The sequence below is a fragment of the Apium graveolens genome, chromosome 5 (assembly GCF_009905375.1).
Source record: "Apium graveolens cultivar Ventura chromosome 5, ASM990537v1, whole genome shotgun sequence".
Taxonomy (NCBI): domain Eukaryota; kingdom Viridiplantae; phylum Streptophyta; class Magnoliopsida; order Apiales; family Apiaceae; genus Apium; species Apium graveolens.
Window position 1 is genome coordinate 131,910,286 of NC_133651.1, and position 8,798 is coordinate 131,919,083.

An 8,798-nucleotide genomic window follows, 5' to 3' on the forward strand; every position below is an offset into this window, starting at 1 on the left:
TGTTGTAGGTTCTAATGCTTCTTGAAATGTCGTTGTATCTTCAGTATGCTCCCCCTGCACATGTGCATCTTCCTTTGGCGTAGTCACCACAGTTTCAATAACATCAGAGTTTAATCCATCAGAGTTTGCAGTATCAGGATTTAGACTGTCAGGATTTACAGTATCAGAATTTAAAACTTCATTCTCAAATCTCAGCAGATCATGATCATTGAAATCTTCAAGTCCTGTAATCTTCTTATCAAATAAAGAGACATTGATAGATTCCATCACAACCCTCGTTCTTAAATTGTAGACTCTGAAGGCTTTTGTGGAAAGTGGATATCCAACAAAAATTCCTTCATCAGCTTTTAGATCAAATTTGGATAGCTGTTCAGGATGAGTCTTAAGAACAAAACACTTGCATCCAAATACATGAAAGTACTTCAAATTTGGCTTCTTTTTCTTTACCATCTCATATGGTGTTTTTCCATGCTTGCTAATGAGTGTTGCATTCTGAGTAAAACAAGAAGTCTCCACAGCTTCAGCCCAAAAGTAGGTTGGCAACTTTGCTTCATCAAGCATAGTTCGTGCAGCTTCAATAAGAGTTCTATTCTTTCTTTTAACAACTCCATTTTGCTGTGGAGTTCCAGGAGCAGAAAATTCCTACTTTATTCCATGGTCTTTGCAGAACTCTTCCATGATCAAATTCTTGAACTCAGTGCCATTATCACTTCTTATGATCTTCATAGAATCTTTGACCAATTTATCCAGTTGCTTGACATGATCAATCAAAATAGATGCAGTTTCACTTTTTGTGTGCAAGAAATACACCCATGTGTATCTGGTGAACTCATCCACTATGACCATAACATATTTCTTCTTTGCAATAGACATGACATTCACTGGACCAAATAGATCAATATGTAGTAGGTGATAAGGCTCAAGAATTGATGATTCAGTCTTGCTCTTGAAAGAAGATTTTCTTTATTTTTCCTTCTGACATGAATCATAAAGGCCATCAGGAGCAAATACTGATTTTGACAATCATCTCACAAGATCTTTCTTGACTAGTTCATTTATATTGTTGAAATTTAAATGAGAGAGTTTCTTGTGCCAATTCCAGCTTTCTTCAATTGATGCTCTACTTAACAGACAGATTGCAGAACCATCAGTACTTATTGAAAGCTTGGCTTCATAAATGTTACCATGCCTGTATCCTTTCAGAAAAACTTTGCCTGTAGTTTTGCTTACAACTTCACAGTGTTCTTCAAAGAAATCCACATGATAACCTTTGTCACAGATTTGACTTACACTCAACATATTGTGTTTAAGTCCTGAGACTAGAGCTACTTTTTCAATGATAACATTCCTCAGATTGATATTGCCATATCCCAAAGTTTTTCCCATGTTGCCATCTCCATAAGAAACACTTGGGCCAGCTTTCTCCACAAAGTCTGATAGCAGGGCTTTATTTCCAGTCATATGTCCTGAACATCCACTGTCCAGAACTAGGATTTTTTCCTGTTGTCCTGCAATCACAAAGACCACTAATGATTAGGTTTAAGGACCCAGACTTGCTTGGATCCTTTGGCCTTATTAAGTTTGTTAACATTTGCAGCGGATTTAGCATAAGAGTTTATGTTAACATTTTTCTTATCAGCATTTACACTATCAGACTTTGCATCAGAACTTACACTAGAATGAACAATGCTAACTTTCTTTAAAGAAGGTTTTATTTGATAATAATCATAGTACAAACTATGATATTCCTTACAAGTATAAATGGAATGCCATAAACTACCACAATGAAAACAAGGATTTTGTGGCCTATATCTAACAGACTGACTCTTAACTCCTGACTTTGAAGGTAAGGAGTTTATGTTCTTATTTTTCCTGCAAAAAGAAGCCAGATGGTTAGAAATTCCACAGTTATAATATTTCTTTCTAGGAGCATTAGGAACAGGCTTATAATCATTACTTTTATTCATACCTTCCTTTCCATTCTTATTTTTCCTAGGTGGCTTTACCTTGTTTACATTTTTAACATCTTTCAGCTTAAGCTTAAGCTGCTTCTTAGTCATTAAGCCTATGTTAACTTTAGTTGGCTTATCCTGTTTTGGTTTCTCAGAAGTTAATTTCTCTTTAACTTCTGATTTCTCAATATCAGACTTTACAGCTACAAACTTAACAGGATTTACCTTTGGCTTTTATTTAATAACTATAGGCTTAATTTCTATAGTTCCCTTATCATTCTTATCATCTCCATAACCTAAGCCTTCTTTCTAGTTTCCACTACTTAACAAATTCTGAGTTGTTCTGCCAGAGTTAGTCCAAGTCCTGATAATCTCTCCTTCCTTTTCTAAATCAGTTTTTAGAGATTCTTCAAGGCCTGCATGTGTATTATCAGTATCTCCAGTACATGCTGATAACCAGGGGCCAAGTGATGAAATTGACATCCATAACTTGCAAGTACCTCAGGTTTTGTATCTGGAAGCTCCACCAACTACATAACTTTCTCAGCACACTCCTCCACTCACTCCAGTGCTAAATTCTGATGATCTTGGAGATGAATCTCAAATTTTTTCTCATACAGTCATTTTATCAGAATATGATGATAGTGAAGATTCTGCCACTTCTGTTGCACTGCCTGCTGCAAACTCTGATGAAGCTGATGTTAATGTAGATGCTAATGCAGCTGGTCCTTCTGGACATGCTCCTCTACCACCAGCTTCTAAGGCTGCTTTTATCAAGAAATTTGTAGAAAGGGCACCTCCAATTCCTTGGAGTGAGACTAAAAGAGGGCAGGAGTGGATCCAAGACTGGAATAATGTTGAATTTGTCCCGAATGAAGCTGTTCTTTCTGAACATCTGACAAAGGCTGGTGAGATGTTTTTCAATGATGATTTTAAGACACTTGTTAGAGTTACAGCACTGGGTACAAGGCACCTTCAAGGTCAACACTCAGCAACTCCCGCCCAGCTGGACAAAATTCGAAATACATTGCTAGAAGATGTAGAGAAGATCAAAGTAGAGAAGCAGAGGTTTTTCAAGCCTAACTTTGACCGTTTAGCAAATATTGAAAAGTCTCAAGACAAGCAGCAAGCTAAATTTCTTAAAATTTATAAAATCAAGCTGCTCAACAAGTTCAGCTTAATAAAATTCAAAATTCTGTGGAATTGCTTGTCTCCCTGCTTCTTCCTGATGATGCCAAAAAGGGGGAGAAGGTAATTAAGTCCAAATGCAAGTCTACTACATCACAGAAAGAAAAAGATGATGAAAATGAAGATCAGAGAAACTCTGAATCGGGTGGAGGTCAAAGAAAAAGCAAAGGCTCTTCATTACAGAAAGACAGAACTACAAGTCAAATGCTAAGTTCTGATGCCGGCAAGAAATCAACCTCAGGTAAACAAGTTCTAGTCAATCCTGAAGATCTTGATGAAGAGATCTCAAATAAGCTGTTTCTTAAAGAAAATCCAGGGATGGATCTTGAAATGCTGAAAGAAGAAGCTAGACTGAAAGCTGCAATTGATAAGTCACAATCTAAGTCTAAAGTTTTTGCAAAAGCAAAGAAACCTCCACAGGCTAAACGCATTGTGATTAAAGAAAGAACAAGTGCTGAGGCATCTAAAGCCAAATCACAAGTGGAGTATGATCCAAAGTTTAAGGGCAAAGGTAAAGTTGATGAACCTATAAAGGTTTACATGCCAACTATGGATGAACAAATAGATGCTGATGAAGACACTGATCTGATTTTGAAGAACAAGAAATATTCTCAAACAACCTCTGACAGAGTTCAAGTTGTTCAAAGTCAGGAGTTAGTAAATTCAGATGTTACAAGGAAGCAAACAACCTTTGACACAGCTCAAGTTAGCTTGACATCAGAAGATAAGGGAATAACCTCTGCCATTGCTCATGTTAAACCTTCAACTACTCTACCAGGATTCACCCAAGCTAAAAAATCTGCTCAAACTCTGAAGAGTACATCAAGAGGTTTTCAGAGTAGATTGCTTCTAGGAAAGGAGGCAAGAGATAAAACTGGTTTGGGAAATGCTGATAAAAGAAGAGTAAGTAACACAACTCTAGATCCTACATCTCTGTCTGAACCAGGAATAGGAACAACTCTTGAAAGATTAAATCAATTGGAGTCTGTACAGATGGTTTACCACTCTGCACTGAAAGAACATGTTATGTTATATTTCATGACAGATGGGAGGGTATTCCAGATTAGGCAGGATGTTATTAACTTGAAGTACTATGAAGAATTGGAACATGTGCTATATTTGCTTCAAGTAAAGAACAAGTCTACAGATGATGATGCTAAATTCTTAAGGTCTAATATTGAGAGATAAAAGAAACTTTACAGGATAAAGTCTGACAGCTCATACTATCCTAAGTACAGAGCTCATGATGGAAAAATTGTTGAAATGAAGCCTAGCACTGCAAAGATTGTTACTACCTTTTTCGGTTATAGGGCTGTTGAATTCAACATGAATCAGACAAAGCCTATAATATCAGACTTAATGAGGATATAAGAAAGGCAAAGATCAATGATCCCAGAGCTACTATCTTTCAGACAAGTGAAGATACAGCTGAGCTAAAAGAAGCCATAAGGAGGATGTTGAATGAACTTGCATATACTGAAAGATGTCTTTTGAAGAATTATCTCAGGACAACTCCTGATATTAAAGAGATCACATAATGAAGCCAAGTCAGGGACTGTAACTGCTAAATTCTGAAGAACATACAGGCTAAAGCTGATATCAGACTTTAAGGATGGTAAAAGCTACAAGTATTGTAAGTTGTAGTTTCTTAGTCAAATTCTCATGTGCATTTGTACTTAATATTTTTGATATTATCAAATATATATTGAACTTGTATATTATGCTAATTTATAAGTTGGGGGAGATTGTTAAATATATTTGAGATGTCATGTCTAATGTATTTCATGTTTAGTTTTTCAGATCTTAACAAACAGGAAATATCAGTACTTACTGAAATCAACACTTACTGGAAGTTAGAACTTAAGGATATCTGTACTTAAATTATCAGGAGATAATTATCAGAAGATGGATATCAGATTTTAAGTGCGGAAGGACGAACAGTTAAGGAAAGGCTGATTGAAAGGAAAGAAGGTCAAGACTAAATAAGGAAGAGATATGCATAGAGAAGATTTCTATGGAAGATAGAAGACTTGGAAAAGAAGATATCTAATTGATATATTTTAGGATACAGAATCATATTCAATATCAATTAGCGATTATCTTGTAACTGTGTAGTATATAAACACAGACATAGGGTTTACACTATATGTATTATCATAATCGAAGTTATTATTTATTGTAACCCTAGCAGCTCTCGTGATAATCAGTTCATCATTGAGAGAGAACAGTTCCATATTATACCAGAGTTTAATAAAATTTGTTTTCTGTTACTTGTGTTCTTTAATTCGATTTGATTGTGATAAACACTGTATTCAACCCCCTTCTACAGTGTATGTGACCTAACATTTAAGAAAACGAGATTATTTCTTCCGAGAAGATTATACAATAGTAATAAAAAACAGTTTTTCTATAATATATACATGGGCACACAATAAAAGTTCGTTTAAATGATATTTTCTATGCACAAAATTCCCACTAATAAAAACTAGCTCTATAACCCGTGCAATGCACGGGCATGTTCTCTAATGCGTGAATTGATGTTATTTTGATTGTAATTATCGACGATATATTCATGTTGTTTCATGATATATCGATTAACTAAATATCTCTCTTTATGGAATTGAGATCGATGTTGTACTTAACGTGTTTTTTCTCAAAATGAATTGAATATGCGGGAATGAAATCGAAATATACGATCAAAATATTATACAAATGACAGCACACATATCTCATGAAAATAATTATAATGAATGAAATATTGTAAAGTTAATTAAAGAGTTACTATATTTGTTTACATGGTACAATTAGTGATACAAAATACATGAATACGAGTAATTCTTACTTGCCATATTAGAAAATGTAATGATTGGATATGAAAGCCGACATATTAAATATAATATTGTACAATTGATAAAATAAATATATTTTTCAATATACATCATTTTTATGATAAATATATTAATAGATAGGTCAGTAATCAATGGTTATGAAAATTGAAAAATGGGCTACATCAGTTGAACTACCGTCAAAAATCGAGAATTTATCGAAATGCTAAATTGAAATAATGTCGAACATATTTTTATATTCTTTTTAAAATATATAAGTAAAAGAATTATATTTGAGATGTGTAAATTTGCATTTGTACATGCATACTAAGTTATAACATTATTTTGTGTGCATTATTTATTAAAAAAATAAGAGTCTTAATCATCTTTACGCATCTCTCTTCTTCTTCCGTTATCTTTTCAGTTTCCATTCGGCAACCGTCTGATTTCTTCATTTAAAATTGTCATTTTTCACCAACTTGATGCTGAGTATATTTCTTCTTTCTTTTTTTCTCTTCATAGCCTCAAATTTTGCTCTATAATATTGTTTGGTTGCCTTCTAGCAATTTATCGGCGAAATTGTCGATTTCTATAACACTACACTAATCTTATAACTCTTTTACTTATACCTCTGAAAAAACTTTAAATTGGTTGATATAAGAAAAATGATTCACCTGACCATTGTAAAATATTAATGTAACCTTAATGAACTTGATATTTTAATATTTTATTATATATATTCAAATCTTCAAACCAGTCTTAGTTTATATTCGATTTGGTCATATAATAAGAATCTCAACTTTATTATAAACCCCCCCATAACCCATTATTTTATCCATATACAAAGAGAATATTTATTATATTTCTTGGTTTTAATACTTGATACACTAACATTGTCATTTTCAGATTAGCTAACATATTAAATTTATTTACTGAAAATAATTTATTTTATATAAAGTCTTCAAAAAAAATAAGAATTTAGTATATATACATGCAAATATTATTAAATTTTAGATATCTAATTATAGGTTGTTAATATTCAATTATAAATGGTAACACATATAAAATTATTAATACTAATAAGTTAGGTGTAATTAATATATGTTATTAAATATGACGTTTATTTATATTTATTAATAAGAAGTAATAATGACCTAAGTGTAATTAATATATGGTATTAAATTTGACAATTATTTGTATTTATTATTGAGGGGTAAAATAGTAATTTGGAATAAATTGTATCACCTAACCCCTATTTGCTCTATTATATATAATAGATAGATGCGGTAATGTGTGATGTGTTCATAGACACATAATAATGAAGTAATGAAGTGAGATAACAAAATCTAATTGATTCTTTTGACAAACCCACAAAAATAAGCCAACTCAAAAAATGCATAAACTTAATATTTTTTATCCTAAAAAATTTCAAAAAATCAATCAATTAAAATAGAAGTAGGGAGGTGACTCCTGTGTATTAATGATAATAGCCATATTTAAAATGTGCCTAACAAAAAAATTTCCATATTTAAATTGTGTCGTATATTGTATAATCTTCAACAGTGATAAAAATTATTTCTTATAATTTGCTCATTGGCATTTTATAACATCTTTTATGCTAAAAACCATTAACTAAATAATTTAGTTTATATCTAGGTGTCATATATGTGCCATTTTCATTTTCAGAGAACATGTAAAAATTCTCCACTGCAACCTTGTATCCCTATGTAAAATTTATAGACAATCACTTTTAGTTGACTATATTTGTCCAACAAAAATAACCTTTAAAATATAATTATACATAATAAAAAAATAGATAATATCATTGGAGTATATATCAAACCCATCACTTAAATTTTACATTACATATATAGTAATAATAGACGACTATTATTTTATTTTTTTTGAATAAAAGACAAATAACATTACTAAGAAATGTCATACAAGAGAGACTCCAACAACATACTTGAAGGAGACGTAAACACGTTTTGACAATTCAGAGAACAGGGTAATTTAGCTACCAAGTGAGCAACCCCATTCGCTTGCCTTTTAACAAATGAAACTGAGAAACCTGGTCTAGAATCCAAAATGTTACTACAGGCACTCAATATTATCCCGACTTCCAACACATTATCACCGGGACTCTGAAGCGCTCGTACGGTTAGAAGAGAATCTGATTCAATGACCACTCTGTCATATGGCATAGTAAGAAGCCATTTCAAACCTTCAAACACTGCTAATGCTTCAGCTTCAAAAACAGACATTGTCATGGCTTTACACATTGTTTTACCACTAACCAGGCTCCCATTATGATCTCTTAACACCAATCCCATAGCAAACTTCGATTCTCCCACTTTTACTGCTGCGTCAACATTAAGTTTAAGAGTTCCTAACGCTGGTTTTTGCCATTTGGATACAGCCGGAGAGCTACTAGTCGAACTTCCAGCTGGTTGGAGGAAACGTTTCTCCCTTGCTTCTCTCCACTCTAATACAATCTTTGAACTCCACCCCATTGCAATATCCGCCGTCACCACTTTATTCTCCCAGACTTTCTGATTTCTGAAGAACCAAACACCCCACAAGATTCTAGCAATTAATAAAACTTCATCCGAAGAACTTGTGTCTAACTTGGCTAATAACCAGGAAGCTGCATTTTCTGAGCTCGTCAAATCATAATTATAACCACAAACAGACCAACAAGCTGCTGCAAAAGGACATTCAAAAAAGATATGGAAAATATCCTCAAGTCCTGAGTTACACATAGGACAGCTAAGAGGGATCTGCACTCCCTTCATACTCAACCTACTCTTCACTGGAATGTTGTTCCTGCAGA